This window comes from Tinamus guttatus, unplaced genomic scaffold (genome assembly GCF_059628265.1).
Source record: "Tinamus guttatus ecotype Peru unplaced genomic scaffold, ASM5962826v1 Tinamus_guttatus_pri_ptg000070l, whole genome shotgun sequence".
NCBI lineage: Eukaryota > Metazoa > Chordata > Aves > Tinamiformes > Tinamidae > Tinamus > Tinamus guttatus.
This window is the reverse complement of record NW_028288604.1, coordinates 1,312,581-1,331,622: the sequence shown is the minus strand read 5'-3', so window position 1 is coordinate 1,331,622 and position 19,042 is coordinate 1,312,581.

Sequence of the window (19,042 nt, the reverse complement as noted above, 5' to 3'; positions counted from 1 at the left end):
TAGGTATTGAAAGTGTTCCCGAAAACTGAGAACACCAGATATAAATGGAAATTTCTTTTATGTTCTTCAGTATTTAAATCTTACTATTTGAAACGAGATGGGTCTCACTGTGAAACTAGGATACAGTTGACAAGGTTTGACACCATCAGCTTCAAGGCAAGGAAGGAGAAATTATTGAATGAAAATTGCAACTTTGTTCCATGATGGAAGTGATTTTTACCATCTGGGACATTGTCAAAGAGCATGTTTTTGAAGAACCCTTGGAACACGGATATTCTGTAATTCCATTCTAAATCAGAGGTATGAGCCTTGTCTTCTGCTGCCTTGCATTTTGGACCATCTCCTGATCCTTGTTCTGGCTGATTTCTGCCCAAATCACTGTTAAGCCAGCTTAGCTGCCTGAGAGGAGGGACAAGAGAGGAGACTCCCTTTTTGGCATGGGGCTGGCGGGGCCCAATATGTGCTGTCCTGCAGCCGTTCCTTGGGGGTTACTTAGGGAAAGGGAGTATAGCCGGAGCCCCGGGTGCTCCTGGATGACTTGATGTCCCCATGGCCTTTCTGAAATCTCAGTGCAAGTCAGAGCAGCCAGTAGCACGAAAGGCCAAGCTGCTTTGGGCACCAGGACAGTGGAGGTTCAAGCTCAGCGAAGACTTGGTGTGGCATGGCAAGAACGATGGCTGGAGAGCATTCCCATAGGACGTGTGAGTCCTCCTTCTCAAAGACCTTTCTCCTATCTAGATGTTGTGCATCCTAAAGCAATCCTCTAGGCACTGGCAGGTGGGGAAAGCCCACTTGAAATGTAAAGGTATTTTAAGAGCCATTTTTGAAACTGTCTTCTTGTGAACTAAATGCAAATTTTGTGGACTTATGTTGTGCACTCAAGTTCTAAATTTTACATGATAAATCATGGGACAATGGGGCTGTCTTGGCACTTAACTTGGTGCTTATTGATATAATAAGAAATAGCATCCTGTGAAACATTACTGTCTATCATCACTATCTTCACTGCATAATGAGTTTTTCTAACGCTCTGAGAACTGTGTCGGATCACACAGAACCATTTATTAAAGAGCTGGCAACAATTTCCCTGCAAGTTGCACACTGAATAGACCTACTCTGTCATTAGAAAATCCATAGCCGTTCCAAGATTAGCTGTACTTAAAACTTCTGCTTTAGGTATTTCTAATTTGCAGTTGTCTACCTTCACTTAGTGATAGCACAGCCAATGATACTGTGTGCCACCACCACCCACACCGTCATCAAATAACTATAGTTCCAGCTGTATGTATACTTACCACCTTCAGGTGTTGTGTATCTATAAAGAAGACCATCTGTGTCACATGTGTGCAGAGTTAGGATTCTCAACAGTCTAATTGTATATTTGTATAATATAATCTCCTCGATGCTGTGCAATCACTATCCACGTTTTCTTGCACTGGCCTTTTGACAAAAATGTTAGTGTGTCTATTGTGAGATAGACAGCGCATTTTACCTGCTGTTATTGGGCTGAATGTATGTAAATAAGTGAAAAATAAAAAAGTCATCTGTACAAGCAGTGGCCTAAAAAGTCTGTAATTGTAGACTAGGACAATTGTTGAAGTTGCTGTGACATCTCAAATACTACCTTTGAATAAACTGTTTACAGGGTCTCTTGGGATGCTGTTTCATAGAGAAAGGAAAAATCTTTCCTTGTGACAATATGAGGTAAATAAATTGGATTACCTGAGCTTTTTATTTTCAGTGTTTCAAAGTGAAGAACGTAACTCTTTATTGTCTGTAAATCTAACATTATTACTTCCTCTTAGAAGAATATTGTATCATTAGGTGTTTGTTTGAGCTGGTAACATCCTTGCAACTGCTGCAATATCTTTCGTTAGCAACCTGTATAATAGTTTGTACACAAGTACTGTTCAGATTGTCATTAAAAGTAGCTTTGACCATTTACTTACCAGTAGCAGAATAGCATTTCTGTAAGATTTCCAGTGTATTACCACCATATCATATTTTATTTCTATAATGTAATTAAACTGTTATTTATTCAAGGAGAAAAAAAAGTATTCCTCTACTTTTTTTGTCTTCCAAATTTTGAGATGACTGAGGGAGCCATGTGATGATGCCGCCTCATGCCACAATCTGGCGCTCTACGTTTTGTTTATAAGTTTGTCTGTCAGATTCTGAAACAACTGCTTAAACAACTTGACAACACGTTGTCAAGCCTTGTGGGTTTTAATTGTACGTTGATATCTTTGAAGGAGGAGGTAGATTATGTATTTTATATTTGTGTATTCACTACTATGGAGACGAGAGAGAAATTACATAGTTAAAACCAAATCTCCTGTTCCATTATGTGGGCAATTTCCCCTTTCCTCTATATTAGACATATAATACAAATTAATACATTGCATACAAAATGCAATAAATCTCTTTGGTTTTCATCAGATGCATATGTTTGCACAAAGATGTCACATTAATAAAAAAACAGACTACAGAAAAAGCAAAGAAAAGCAGGATAAAGAAATGCAAGCTAAAATAGTGCTGTCAATAAGAATAACAACCAACTAAATTATTTCTTGGCAGATGTAAATGTAATAGCAGATGTGAGGCAAACACAGAGATAGTCTAGATTTGGCCACTGCCACTGGGCATAGAGGTCCAGGCACATGTGGGGATGCTGGAGCTGTGTAATGGGACACATGGAAGTGGCCCGGGAGGAGCACACACTCAGCCATAGTTAGGCCACTCTAAAGGGCTCCCATCTCTGCTCCTCTCCAGCTAAAAAGAAAATTGAAAATCGCTTTGCATCTCTCTGTGGTCTCAAAAGGCTGATCCAAAGCCCACTCAATGCCACAGAAAGAGTCCTGCTCACTCCAAAGGATCAGTTTTCCATATGAATTAAGATTTGATTCAAATTACTCAGGTACTTTTCCTTCTCTGCATTTGTGGTGTCAAAACTATTGACATCCTTCATGGATGAAGGTAGCATGTTCTATGGCCTTGAATCATGGTTTTGACATATTACTTGTATTTTTAAATATTAAATCACTGATGAACGCTATGAAATTCTAGATAAAAGCAACTAGAGATGAAAGATTAGATCTTAATCTCTGACTGCATGCTACATTTAAATGAAGAAGTCTGAATATTTCTGCTGAAAGCTGTCACTATCAGAATAGCCAGAGAGACAATTCTGCATGTATTAGCATGTTCGCTAGTAAATAAGGACTATACTGTCACAAATTGACATTTCCTTTTGACAGTAACACATAACTGCATTTGTAAGTCTATTCTAAACAACACAAGAGGAAATAACGATAACTTTCCAAGCAACTGTTTTCCCATTTCATACCAAAACAAGAAGCATGCCAGCAAATATACTGTCGTCATTTCAGTCCTTCGCATTAAAGTTATTGCTTTTCCTCTTCTGGTAGCTGTTTTCAATAGTCACAAGATCATCATGCACACAGGAAAGCATAGTTTTGATCAATAAAATGTCTGCATTTTATTTGTTTTTTGTAAAGAGCTATTTCTTATCTTCAGTAAAGGTCTAGCTTTTAGTACTGAAAACATCTGGGAACAAATTATAAAAGACACAAAAATCAATATTTTAATTGCTGGCTATGTTTAAGAAAGCATAGGGTCATAGTGCATATTCTCTATTCTAACTTTGTCCCTTGGTCTTTTTAGGTAATGGCTATAAAGATTATCATCTCTTTCTTTCTTTCTTTCTTTTTTTGTTTTAATAGCAGAACAGTATATGACAGCACATGTCATATGATTGTCTTTAATGGGTCTCCTTTCTATGAACAGCCATCTAATATTAATGTTTAAAATTCAGTTAGCAGAAAGAGTAATGATGAGCCCAAGGTAATCCTAACGACTGGGTATGACATGCCCTGGTATTGCTTTCCAATAAATCATCTGTGCTATTCAGAGGAGCACTCAGTTTAATGTTGAAGCAAATTAAGGAATGAAATCCTGTCCCAATAAAGTCACTAAAAATTTGCTACTGACTTCAGCAGAAATGATATCTTAGCCCAGATTTTCAAACTGTGAGTCTGCATTTGGAGAGTGCAATGTTGTATTCCATAGTACTTGCATTTTCACTGACATTAAAGCAAAGCTGAGGCAGGATAAATAACAACCTCTATACTCTTTTTTTTTTTTCCTTTTTACCTCCAAAATAATCCATTTTCAATTCTGGTGGGTCAATGCAGAATCATAATGTCTGGCAGGAGTTCAATGGACTGGACATATGAGTGAAGCAATTTATTTATCCATACGTGTGCAGATGGGGGTGGAGAACATCACGAGCAAAAATGCTTTCACAGAAATGCTGACAGAGGCACTTCTGACCACTTGCACCGATGATGCTTTGATGCTGCCTTCCTCCCCCCTCTGCCTGTCTCTCTCTCTCTCTATGCATATATGTGGACAGGGGTATGTGAAGACAGGCTCCACAAATATTCAAAATCGCTCTCCAAAAAACATCCTTTTAACATGTAAAGCATAATAGCAAAAAGTAAAGTAAATAAAACAAGCTCTGCCTTCGGCACAGCAGGACTGGGCTCGGCACCACTTCTGCACCAGAGCACAGGGCTCGTGGGGAGAGCTGGAGAATAAATGTTTCTGGGTGGAATGCCAGAAAGAAAGGATTTACGTCATAGAAATGTGCTGGAGATGTGGGGGCTTGCTGTGCCTCGCTGTGCCTCGCTCCTTAGTTAAGGAGCAAGGATTAGAAGGCATTATCTTAATAGAGGATCACGGGGAATTATACCAGCTAGAGATCCATCCAGTAAACACTCCTGCCAAGCCTTCACAGGAGAAAAAAGCAAATGTTCAGATCCAGTAAGTCCCTTCATCAGCAGCCGAGGGGGGAAAAAGTAAATCATTGTCTCTGCAAAGCCTAATGTGCCACCTAATCCAAAGGCATCTTTAAATTATGCACATCACACCTACCTGCTACCAGCATAGCCTGAGCTGGCAAAATTAATAACAGGCATGCTCTCTAAATGTGAGGTTTAAAGCTTGAGATAGCACATTAATGTCTAAATTGAGTAATACTATCAGGCATGAGAATTACAGTTATCTGCCTCCATATCTTTTCCTATTTATTTGGGGAGTTTTATTTATTCTTATTATAGCACTGATAAAACCTGCCTGGCTGACAGCTCTGGCGAAGGGACTGTCTCAGTTTTCACTGAGAGACGGCGGTGCCGGCGGTGCTGGTAGGCGGCCTGGGCGCACAGACGCTGCCCAACGCAGCTCTGGGCGGGAGGTGATGGGACAGGGTTCGACACTTGGCAGCAAAGCTGGCAGGAGACGAGGGCAGAGCCTTCCGGAGCTGTGCTGCTGGCCCCTGGTCTTTTCAACCATGATGTATAAGAAAACAGGCAAGAGAAAGCTGAGACAGGGCGGGATTTGCTCTCCCCATGCAGAAATGCAAACCAGAGGCAAGAGACACTTCCCAAAGGATTGTGCAAGCGCCGGTGCCGGGATGGGCAGCCTCTTCTAGCACGGCGGCGGCCACCGCTGAACACACAGCCCCTTCAAGACAGGTTCATGCAATGGCGAAGGGCTCCCTGGACGGGACATGGCCAAAACTGTTGTGCCTGGGGGCTGGAGACTGCAGTGAGACCCTTGGGAAGCACCTGGAGAAGTGAAAAAAAAGGCTGAGGAAAGTGGGCTGGAGACCAGGCAATGTCTGTTTAACTTCATTTACCCAGGAAGGCTGAAGGCCTGATTATTTAGCTTAGTTAAAGGAGTGACATATCGCACTGAAATGGCAGCACAAAATACAGAACAGTTTTATCTGGTGCTAGAAAGAAGGACAACTTCTATAATGACCAGAAGCTGACCTCTTAGACAAATGTACAAACTGATGTCTTTTAGGTTCTGTTATTTGAGATGCTCAGCCCTGCCTTCAGGCGAGACTGCTCACCATTTTGTTATTTTTTTAATCTTGTGCAGAACACTGCTGGGCCCTGCCACTGCTTTTCTTCGTTACTGAAGACATGGCAAAGCTACAGGCTGTCAAAGAAAGGATAGAGCCTTCAAACTCGATGCTGTGCTGTTCTTGCTCCTCTGCTCTTTGCCCTTTTTTGCTGATTATTAGAGTTTTAAATAGTTGCTAGTGATCTAATCTTAGATGGTACGTCAGCTGGCCCCCACTGAGGCTAAAATCCTTCTGCTGACCATGAAAGCATAGGCTGACGTCTCCAAAGGGAGCGGAGTGTTTGCCTTCTGGACAGCGGAGCAGACAAGTGTGAATGGATGGGGATGGATCTCACAGGAGGGTGAGAGATGGTGAATCATGAGACCCTTCCTTCTCCTCCTCATATGGCCTCCTCCATAGTGGCAGCACAAGAGCTTGCTTAGAGGCCTCGTGAGCTGCATCTAACTGCATGGATCCAGCTTCCAGCTGAAATATCCCTTTTTTTTTTTTCTTCTCCCTTTTATATTGTTGTGCACGGGGACTGAAATGGTTAGATAATGCATAACAACTTTCTTTTTTTTTTTTTTTTGTACCATGAGCCCTCAGTGCCATTTTGCTCTTGAAATTTTGTTTGAATCCCTACTAAGGATAACTTGAGCACTGAGGAAATGTTTGCTCTTATTTAAAAAAAAAAAAAAGATCAAACTTTGATTCTACAGGACATGTTTGCAGGCTGGTATTGTCAAAAAAATAAAAGAAACTGTCTAGTTCTGTATCAAAAAAAAATCAATCTTCTCCAGAGCCTGGGCTGGTAAATAAATCAGGAGGAGAAGCTGCTGTAAATTAGAAAAGCCCTACCACATTGGCAAGGAGCGCGGTGGAGGCCCGTCACACATCCGTCACACCGCTGCGGAGCGGACGTGTTTGCTCACAAAAGCAATTGCAAGCGCATCGTTTCGCGGGAGGGCAGAGCACCCCGCGCTCCCCACGGCGCGCGGAGCCCATGCGGGCTGGCGTCACTCCTGGCGGTCCAGGCTGTGCCTTTCCCCACAGCAACCCGCTTGGGTACTCGGGTGCTCTTCAGACTAACCTGGGGACCAAAGAGCAGGACACGTCGCCAGTAGCCCTATGGCAGTCAGTGTGGCCAAAAAAGGTAGACTCATAGTATTCCCCTTTGCAAGTCCCTGAGTTAATGCTCTGCATTTACGTATACATGGCTATTACACCTGGCAGCTCATAATAATGGAAAATTGAAGTATTAGCAACAAATTCAGCCTTTATCAAAGCATTCTTATGAGGAAAAAATAATCAGCATTGCTTATGTCGAAGACGCATTATGAGAGTTAAATTTAGTCTGCAGCTAAAGGCCATATAACTGCTTTTAACTGCTAACTTAGATCTCCTCAGGAGAGTTGATTGGAATTTAAAGGGTAAGTATTGTGGAGCGGCCTGTGAAGGAGAAGCAGCCCCCTCAGCACAGACTTTTCTGGACAGTATTTTTTCCATTTGTATAGAAACAATTGCTCCAGCTAACCTGCCTGAACTGCACTCTGACAAATTAAAACTAACTGCCTAATCCATCAAACAAATGGTTTGCGCTGGTTCCATCAAAATGAAACAAATAGCTATCCCCTCTCCCTGAAAAATAAAATGTTTCAACAGCAAGAAAAGCTTCTTCCCTTCCTTGCCTTTCTCTCTTCCACATGCCCCAAAAGAGGACCTCATAGCACAGCCACAAGGTTTGCAGAAGACCAAGATCCAAAGAGTCTTCATTAGCAGAGATGTTCTCATCCATGAGCTCAGTGGTGCAGGGAGAACTTGGAAGAGCCAGATCTGATCAGCTCCATGGGGGTCCAGGACCAAACCAAAGCCCTGAGCTCACCTTGGCAGGCCTCTTGCTGCATTCAGCTCTGCTTCCTCTGCTGCCTTCAGTGACCGGCAAACACAGTCTCCTCCAGTGCCCCCACTGCACCTGGATTTGCATAAAGACTGGAAGTTGAATGCATTTCATGCCTTTACTTGCCCTGCTGGAGATGTGTGCTTGGAGCCTCTTGATGAAGCTCAAAGAGCACTCAAAGCAATTTCCCAGTGGGACTGACATGCATGACCAACCCCACGTGCAAGCCAGAGGACACACCATGAGACACAGGGCCACGGCTGGTGCACCTCTGCGCAGGCAGCTCTTCCCAGTGCCTTCCAACACCATCCCAAGCCATAAGATCCAGGTCCCAACACACAAACTTCAGGCATCTTAAGCCTCATCAGCTCAACACTTATAGGCAGCACCTATTACCTAAAGGCCCCTGAAATCTGTAGCAAACACTTGCCCCCCATTCTGAAGCATGAAATACTACATGCCCCTAAACGGGGGCTCGCAGCATCCTTGGTCTGAATAGACGGGCAAGGACTGTCTTTCTTAGTTATCTGCCCTTCACCTTAGGCTCCCACCACATGTAACCTCTTGCAGCAGCAGCGCCAGGCCCAGGGGCAAGCCTGACAGCAGGGATCAGTAGCTGGCAGGTCCGTAATTGAACACAGATGGGATTCAGGCAGCCTGAGCCCAATGCAAAGTGCTTCCAGTCCTCTCTTTCCCACAGGATGCACCGCAAAAACAGCACTGTTTCCCAGTTCAGTCATAAAACTTCCTTAAAGCTGTTTGCTGCTTGTTTTTTGAAGTGAAGCTTTCATTATCTAGATGAGACATTCGGGGACATTCATAGCTACTTATCTCTAATAAAAATAAATATTAGTCCTGGACAGCCTAGGTGCACCAGCGCACTCATTCAGTAGCTGCTTTGCCTTGGCCAAGTACCAGACTGGAAAGGCCACCCAGCAGCCTCTTCTCTGCAAGTATCATTATTGGAAGAGAAGTTGCCAATTTGGGACACAACAAGAACAAAGCACAACAGAATAAACGACAACAGTTTCTCTGTGGTGGATCCCTGAAGGACCATGCCCAGCAGGTCCATCTACCATCCCACAGTACGGTTGTTCCCCTGTTGGCCTATGCTTCCTACCCCAGATGCCTTCATGGCATCTGGACTATATCTTAAATAAGTTGAGGAGAAGATAGCAGGGTTTGTTCCAGCAGATCACAACAAAGAGATGACTTTAGACATGTGAATGTCATCTCTTGTGAGAGAAAATTAGATAAGGTGCCAAAAAAAGATATAGAAATGATTTAATGGCTTCAGGATCTATTTTCCCATGAGAGAGACTGCTCATAACATTTTCTTTTATCAAAAAGAATATTGAAAGATGTCTCTGTTGTAGTACGTAAAGTATTTTCACTGCAGGAAACACCAGCGACTAAAATGTTCTTTAGCCAGCAAAAAAAAAAAAAAAAATGCGTAATAGCAGCCAATGGCTGGAAGCTGAAGCCAGACAAATTAAAATGGGAAATAAGGCATATATTTTTAAGAGTGAGGGTAATTAACCACTGGAACAAATCCTCAAGGGGACCTGTGGATTGTTATCTCTGGAGAGTTTCAAATTGTGGCTGGATGCCTTTCTAGAGAGTTGCTTCAGCCAAAGAAGCTATTAAGTTCAGTGCATGGGTGATTGTGTGAAATGTAATGGCCTGCGATGTGCAGGAAGTCAGAATAGATGATCTAATGGTCCTTTCTGGCTTTAAACTCCATGAAGCTATTCATCTAGACAGAAGGCACAAGTCTATAGCTGAGAATTTGATCCACGACCCCTGCTGTAACATTTATAACCCTGTGAAAAATGAGTGTATAAATGTGCCAAAGAGAGCAGAATCAAACATGGATGAGGAGCTAAAGAGGAGGAAGAAGAGGCACACCTACAACATGATGTATTTCTATTTGTTGTGAATTATATCGGAATGTAATGTGTACCTATGAAACCAGGACTACAAGGGAGTCATTTACACTGGAGAAATTCAAACGAAACAAGAAGATATGAGACTATGTTTGGAGACTGTCAGGCTTCTGTGATAAAATTGCATTAGTAATTAATAATCTCCCCGAAAAGAGAGAGAGAGAGATCATCTGCTACCATGTGTCTATTAGCAGATAAATCCAAAGTGAACGATATCCCCTCTGGGAGTACTTGATGGATTATATTAAATTTAATGGTAATGGAAGGAATACTGTAATTGGAAGATGCTGGAGGGAAAGATACGGCAGGAGTAAGAGAAAGAGGGGCACTGCTGATATGGAAAACCCCATGATATATAATTGGGCTCAATTCCTGCCAAACTGCGCAAAAGGAGCAGAAGAAGCTCCATTCTCTGTAGGCATGCACCAGAAAAATGTATGGGATGATCTTTGTTAACATGGAAGCTAGTTTGCATCACCCCAAGGGAGGTACGCTCGGCAACTGCCATGTGGAAAATAAATATTAGAAATGCCAAAATTTTTTGAATCTGTGAGCACATTTCAGAGGAATAAAATGACAAGTTCAATTAGGTTCCTCGAAGCAGAAGAGAGAAACTGATTAATCAGGCATGGAAGTTCCTAAGTAACCAAAACAACTGTGTGGGCTCCTCTTGAGTCATATTACAGGAGGAGGGTAGATCTGTTCGAAAATGGGTATATCACCACACGGTCCAAAAGGAATATCTAAACATCTCTAGATAGAAAAAGATCTCTGTTATCTAGGTTTCTCCAGAGCCTCCTGTGCATTGTGCAAAGATCTGGAACAGCTTAACAAGTTTTAGGGAGAGGTCTTTGAGCTACAATCACTTTTTTAAGGATGTGTAAACTGAGTGCCAGCATTCCAAAGGGGCAATATGAACTTTAAGCTTGAATTGAGTAGAAGAGTATCTGCAGCAAAGGGTAACCCAGATTAAAATGAAACAGTATCACATTTATAATGCCTGAAGTTGAAAGGCTTTTTGGAAAAACGACTTGGTCTGGTGTGAAGGGCAGGGCTAGGTTCCCTCAGGCCACCTCAGGTCACATTTTCCACCATGCAGATGCACCAGAGCACTGCAAACCAGTCAGCTGGGAAGCAGGAGGCTGACCAGGAGAAGGAAGGAGTCCTCTTTCCCCATCACATCATGTCCAGAAGCCCATTGCCCTTCTTGCTCTAAGGACTTAGTAATACAGACCCTGAAGCTGTGTCACAACACACTTGTTGGTATTGCCATCACAAGCGATCTGAGCAGCACTGCCTGTCTTTGCAGGGTTACCTCTCCTAGACAGAACCAGCCACTCCAGCCTGGGGATCGCTAGTTTATTTTTATGTAATATTTTGTTCATGTGAATTCTTGATTGCTTCCCACAGGAGCATGACTTGGAGTAGGAAATGTTCCAAATAACATACGAGCTGCTGCTTACATCCACGGCAGAGAAGGAAGAGCTGGTAGATGAAGCGCAAACCTCAGCACTGAAAACTTGCAATCCTTAACCTTGCCTCTTCCAGACACTTGTGACGCAAATTATTCAGCTTTGTGTGTCTCCACCTCTGCCTCTGGGGATTATTGCGAGGATGAATTATTTAATGTGTATACACAGCTTTGATGTCATATGCACCACTTCACATGTACATAAGTGCTAAAAATTACTGGGCAGTTCTGTAATCACCAGATCACTAAACATGCATTTCTAGGTGTAATTAGGTGTGTAAAAAATGACTATAACCACTGGATGGCTACACTGCAAAATGTGAGTCCTGATGTATGAATAATTGTGAGGCTGAGGCAAAATAGTCTTCTCGGGAAGAATAGCCAGCTCATCTAGATTTAGCTTTGGCGAAAATCTGCTAAAGTGACTCTAATGGTCGCTAGGTTCTTGAGTCATCCAGGGAGGACTCCCATCTGACTCATTTCATGGTCCCTTTGGCATGAATTTGAGTAGGACAGGGAGATCCTTTCATTAAAAAAAGAAAATCAAACAAAAGTCTGAACAAAAGTCATAAAAGCTTCACCAAAAGCCCAACTCTTGGGCACAGACTCACCAGAAGCCTTGAAACAGGTTTGTGTACATGAGGAGGGAGGCTGGAGCGCCATGAGTCATCTGGGCCATGTGCAGGCCAAACCTGAAGCATGTTTCATGGCTCACCTGCCTTCTCCAAGGCTGTGATTTAAATGCTGTATGTTACTATCCCAACACTTGCTAGCCACAGGCAGGTTGCTGCCTGGGAGAGACGCTCCATTCACAGATCCAACACATTCACACGGGACGAAGCTCTTGTGCCGGCCAGCGAGCAACTGCAAGCAGCAATTTGCATTTGTGCAATTTACTCCTGCCTGGGGTAGGCTAATCACCCCCAGCGCAAATAGGAGCTTTGCCTGCATGCACTAGGGAACAATGCTGACAAAGCCCCATCAGTGCTGTCACCAGTGGATGTAATCTGGCCAAATCCTCAAAATAAACAAGACTTTAATTTCTCATAGCATTTCAGGTTTCCCGAAATCTAAACTTGAAAGAGGTTTCATCCCTTCCTCAAGGGGTAAAAAAAACTCTGGGGAGAAAAGCTAAATAAGACTCACAATGCACAGACCTTCCGCAAATAAATGGCTGAGCATCTCTCCAGCGGGATCACCATGTTGTAACTGCAGCCGCATCTCAGTCATTTGTGCTGCAGGTCCTTGGGAAAAGTGACTTAGTTCATCTTATTGTGGGGATCCTGTGTCGTATCAGGAATGTTTTCATAGTACATTCTTCATATGTTAATAGTTCTGCATGTTCTTAAATGGAACTTGATTATGTTTGGTTTGCTGGGAGCAACAAATCACATTCACAATCATGTTTTAATTAAAAAAATTAGTATATGTAAAGATTTCATTAAGATGTTAATTGCTACCAGAATTATATGCATATAAATAATAAACAAAATATCTACCAATTATTAGAAAATTATTTCCACATATACTGAGACATTTGCTTTAATTTGTTTTAGATTTTAGTGGGAAGGAGTGTGCTGGGTTAGAATTAACAAAAGAACCTCTGTTATGAAAACGTGACTTTATTTCTTTCTCTGCAGAATGCTGCTTTTCTGGCTGCACAAGAAGACTGAGTGATGTCCTAGTAACACAGCTAAAAGGGAGGGTTCATGTAAAAATTCAAACAGTGGGAAAGGTTGTGCAGGTTTAGATCACAGATCTAGTTGAGAGGGCCACCCAAACGACAAACAGACCAGGAACCAAACTGGAAGCATATCAGACACTTTTCTATCTGTACATCCTTTATTTTAATTAAAGAAGAGTAAATTCCTGGCTTTTAGCAAGGCCTGGATGTGGGGACCACTCCCTTGCCAGAACTTCTCTGAATTCAATGCAATTCAGCTTGTGGAAGATTCACGGTGAGATGCAGAGCGAGCTCCCTAGTACATGGGTGGCCACCTGCCCTGGGTAGCAAGGGCAGCAAGGACACAAGAATGGCAAAGAAGACCTGGCAGTGGTGCCTCCTCTGCTCACGTAGCAGCAGTGAGGAACAACAGCGGTGAGCTCAGCCACATCACAGGAAAGCACCTCTGCTCATGCTTATTGGTCTCAAGGCGTAATGACAAGGTAGTGGCTATTTTGGGACTCTAGAAAGAGGATTTCTTTTCCCTCTTGCAGAGTATATAGGACAATGAGATCAAATATGCTCTACATAAGTTCTGCTGAAATGCTTTGCTGGGCAGCAGTCATTTCAGTGACATGGGGGGAAGAGTGAAAAGGAAAATACAAAAGGTCTGGCAGTATCTAGCATATTCCCCTTTCTGTGCCTTTCCTAGTGCACCACAGGCTGACTGTGTGTATGGGAACAGGGAGCTTTCACTCAGAAGAAAAGGGGAAAGGAATGAGAAGAATGTAAATGTAGAGTGGAGCCAAAAACACACTCAGAATTAACAACAAGTCTCAGCATCAAGAGAAGGCACAGTAGAAGCTCAAGAGCCTGAGCAATGGAAACTAGGAAACAGAAAAAGGAAATGAAATTTTTGAGACCCTGTATGTTTAGATGGTGTTATCTTCAAGACAACAAACAGTAAGGGGCCACGAAATTCAAAAAGTAAATCCAACACTCTCCTTATTTCCTAATTTTCTCTTGTTAAACACAAAAGGCACTGCCAGGATCAAGTTAACATTATATTTCCTGCCATGTGATTCTATCAGCATCATTTTTCTTGCTGTGTATGTGTAGACAGACCCACAGTGAGATTTTTAAAAAATACAGAAATTGTATTGACATACATAGAGACGTAAGCCAAGATCATCAGAGCTATAGTCCATGAGAAACTTGAAAAGCCCAAGTGCTGATCCCACACACTTTTCTTGTAAATCCAGGGCAAATTTGTGAATCCAGGCCAACATGACAGAGTTTGTATCTGATGACAGAGTCTGTTGTTATTAGCTTACATGTATTGATCAGTGTGAACTATCTGACTAGTGTTGTACTAGAAGTTAAATCATGTAGCTCTTTGACACTACTCAGATACAACTGCCATCTTCTATAGCGCATCAACCAATAGCTAATGTTAACTACCAAAAGCTGTACAAAATCGTTGTGAACTGAGCTGTCACCCTGAAGAACTTTACACTGCAGCTCACCAGGGCTGCTGCCTACCTGAAGGTCTCAGGCATTTTCTGTGGGTGCACAGGACATTTCCCACGCCTGGAGCAAGTCCTTGCAGAGAAGTGAGGAACCCAGAGAAGCTGGGTCAGGACAACAAGGCCCCAGCACCTCTCCTTGAGCTGTAGGGCATCTCTGCCCTGTGGTTGCTCGAACAAAGCCATAGGAGCCCTAGTTTGCTCCTCTCTCCGCAGCTAGGCCCATCTCGGCCCCCGAGGCTCAGTGCAGCCTTCCAAGAGCTTCACCATGTCAGAAAACAATTTGGATTCAAATCATTAACTATGAGGTCCTGCCCCCAGGAGCTCTCAGTGGCCTCTGTCTTAAGGACTTGCTTTCCTCGGTCATTCTCCCTGCATTAATTTCAATTTTGATACAAGCCCCTTCTTTTGTTTCCAGAGCCCAGAGCATTGCCCCCATGCAGGCCTGAGGGCAGACAGCAGCAGGACATGCTGCACAAGGCAAGGAAATACCGGCTACTGCCTCTGGCTCCGGCTCCCTCCGGCTGCGTCCTCTGCCCTTTGCCAGCAGCAGGCAGGTCCCAAAACGCAGCCCAGGACTGGTTTCCAAAGCAAGGAGTCAGACTTTGATTACAGTTACTGTGCAGTTTCATTCACTGTGACCTGCCTTCTCACTGATTGCTGCAAGGGCTGACCCAAATGACCGAGCTGGTTCTGTGCTTTCAAAAAACGCTTTTTGACAATTATGGAGTCCACAGCACAGAGGATGAAAGATGGAAGTAGATTGTTATATTTCCCCCTATACCAAATTCAATCTTTAAAAAAGCTTATTTTTACTGAGAGTCAATATTTTTTGAGGGTGAGGAGGAATGAGGGAAAGAGCAGAGGAGGAAGGATCAAAGGAGAGAGGAAGGAAGGAAGGAAGGAGAGAAAGGAGAGGATGAAGGAAGGAAGGAGGGATGTCTGGGCAACAGCAAGGTTAGATGAATTGTATTTGCATTTGCATTTACAAATGATACTTGAAAAGAAGGATTTTTTTGTCATGGGACATTCCAATTTGCTTCTTATTTAATGTGTTTTTACGTCTACAAAGTCTAGCAATACAATTCATATCTCAGGCTCCACTGTGAATCAGTATTTCAGAGACAGACATTTTATTGTGGGAGACAGAAAGTGATAGATATAATTCTTCTGAGATGGGTTGACCTGTCACTGCTTGAAGAACCAATCTGTCTGAACATGAGTTGAAATTTTAAGTTATCGATAAAAGATATGGTAGATCCTTTCCTGGATTCTGGAGGAAGTTCTATTATAAGGATTAAAAGTTAGGAATAAACCCGCTAAAGACAGGGGTATGGAGCAAGTGTAATGGTGCCTGAATACAGCCCTATTGCAATATGCCTTATGGAGAGGAAAACTTTGAAAATGAAATGCTGTCAATTTAACACTTTAACTTCTGAAATCTTAGAGGTCTTTAGGAACTCTTTGGCCATTCTGTCCTCTCTCCAGGTAAGAGAGCTTGAACAGAATGAGAAGGAAAAACAATCACAAAAGAAAATAATGGAAAGAACCACAACCACGGACCGTTATCCATTTTGCTTGTTTCAAAGTTGAGGAGATGAAGTTCCAACATTTGGAAAAAAAAATGATTTTTCATTATTCAAGATGTTTAAATATATATATTTCACGTTCTCTGAAATGAAAAGCAACATGAAGACTTACCGGGTTCAGACTATCAGTAGCCCCAGGCGGTGGCATGGGTGAGTATTCCCAAATACTGTGCACCAGGCATTTTGTATGAGTCACTCTTGATGAACTGGCTGCCATGCTGACCATTTGCCCAGTGACCAGATACTGTCCCAGATCTGTTTTCTCAGGTAAGGGAGGCATCTGCACCTCTCAGGATGCCACCGGGTCAGGGACCAACACTGAGGATTCCTCCCTGCATTGCTGCAGCACCATCTCTACTGAAGCTCTCCTCTGAACAGTGTCTATGCACCAACAGGAGAGGTCAAAACAAAATGAGTGGAGGACATGAAGATGGATGAAGTAGTAAATGAAGATGGGATGGGCATACAGAGCAATTGGGAACATGCGTGAACTACTCTTCTCCAGGTGTGATCTAATAAGGCCATATGAGAAGCAATTGGTCCAGAAATAAGGAATGTGGGTTCTGTCTACTGAACAAGGAGCTGCATTTGATAGTGTTCTGCAAATGATTTAAGATGTAGAGCCAGCGAGCAGCCGAACGCGGACTTTAGTATCATAGGATCACAGTCTTTGTCTGTATTAACATAGGATATCACAGTCTTTGGCTGTATTAACAGAGAATGCTAAAAAATTAGAAGCTTTCAAAAAAAGAACGAGAAAAAGTACCCAGGAGCTAGAGCAAAATGCATTTGACAAGACTTTTAAAAAGCTTAGTCATAAAAAGAAGACTGGAAAGTGATTGATTGGAGTGTTCATGCTCCATGAAGAAAAAAATACCAAGCACTAAAAGGTTGCTTAATTCACCAGAACGAAGAACCCATGGCTGAAAGATGAAGCCAAATGTGTTCATATTTTGAATGAGGAGTGAATCTTATTCAGCAGAGAAGGCAATAAACTTCTGCAACAGATTGCCAAGGTGAGTGTTGTACTTACAAGCTCAGTGCCTTTCTTGCGGGTGTTGTTTTAACACAGTCTTTATTTCCAGCTACTAGGTTCAATATGAAAGTAATAGGGAATAGGACAGGGAACAGCCTCTACTAGACGGAAGATCAGACCAGATGATTCAGTAGGCCCTTCTGGATACATCGTTTAAGCTTTTTCAGAAGATCACAAATGTCCTCCCCTGATATTATCAAGGGCAGCACATAGGCAACCTGAAGAAAACCAGTGCTGCAACAATAAAAATAAGAGATTCAATTATACATGACTTGCCTCTACACTATTCAAAGGGAGCTGGCATTTTGACTTCCACTGACGGACAACCTGCTGTGAATATCACTAGGACCAGGAAGACTGATGACATTTTGAAAGAACTACATCATTCGCTTGATGAACTTTTCATGAGGCAAGGAATTTACCTTTATCTATTTATCTATAATGATGAAAGTCTGCAGGATTTGAAAGTGAAAACCCACTAAAAAATCTGCCAACTTTTTCTGTCTTGTGTACAGCAAAGTAAATATACACATACAAGTCTGCCAGTTTAAGAGGTGTCCTGCCCCCATTAAAGTCTTTAGTCGCTTTCTCTTTCTCCTTTTTAAGTTATTTGGATCGTGTTCTGGTCCCACTGTTGCCTGTGGCCAAACTTAAGTGGGGGAAAGGAAGACTTTTGATCTCTGTTTTGTCTATGATGCCCTTCTGCTTAATCTGCTTTGTCAAACCTGGCAGCTTAGGCTTGTCCTCTGCTACCCCACTTTTCTGCCTCTTCTGTATGAATGTATTCCAAGACTGAGCAAGAGTTTTAAGGTAAGAACCACAGACAAGGGCTGGGCTAACGTGGCACAGCCTACCAATAGGCCGACATCTCCTTACGCTGAGACTTCTAGTTCTTTTAATATTTTCTATGATTTCTTAAACTCAGAAATAAAAATCTAGGTATTCTGTCAAGTGGTGCCTTGCTCATAACCTCCGTTGGATGGGCTGGGGTTTTGAGCTCCAACACAGGACTCTGGATACTTGAGCTGTGACATCTTCACTCTCCAAGCTCATTGTGAGCACAAACGTTGTGCACATGCTTTGCTAATGAGTCTCCCAGATATTTACGGAGGTCTGAAGAGCTTCAGAAAACCTGTCTCCAGTCCAGTTTCCTGATGTGAATGTTCAGGTGGGCACTGATATTCCAAACACTTCCCTGTGCCTGATCTCTTTGCTGTGTGCGTTTCAAAACTGACAGCTCTTGTCCTGTGTCTTCCTTGATCCTTACTCCAGCCTATTCATGCCAGTGGCTTCCAGTCCACTCTTCATTATGGTTTCTCACCCTAATTTCTTTTTGCTTATGTCTCCAGCCTTGCTCTCTCAATCTAATCAACCCAACCCAAAGTCTTCCTGTCCCCATACTGGCACCTACATTGCTTGTCCTGCTCCAGTGTCTTGATCTGCTTTTCTCCTCTGCATATTCCTACTCAGTACACCAGGATCCCCAGCTGAGGTGTCTCCACTCTCCACCACCTAAAGTCTCTCAGTCCCTGTCTCCTTCTCCACGTTCATCATTATTCCTGTCTGATGAACCATATTTCTAGAATGAGGCATATTCAGACCCTTGGAAGCTCTGACAGATGCCCTGTTCAGCCCAAGGCGAGAGTATGTGAGTCCACAGCGAATTTGGTCTGCAAAAGAAACTATTGCAGTTTTGCAGATCACCTCTATTAAAGCTCTCTTGAACAAAGCTGTAGTTTTCTTAGCTTATAATTTGGCCAGATCTGGAGGGAAGATTAGTGGATAAGGAAACAACACACTTTTGGCACATAGGCTGTGCCACAGCTATCCCCAAACCTTACTCAAAGTGCTAGACTACTAAAGCTCTTCTTTTCAGTATGGGATTGGCATTTTTTTTCCATAACCTAGCTTTCCAGAAAAAGTAAAACTATTGCCTGAGCGTATTTCCAGAAAGAAAAATAGTAGCCTGAAGGCTAAACATT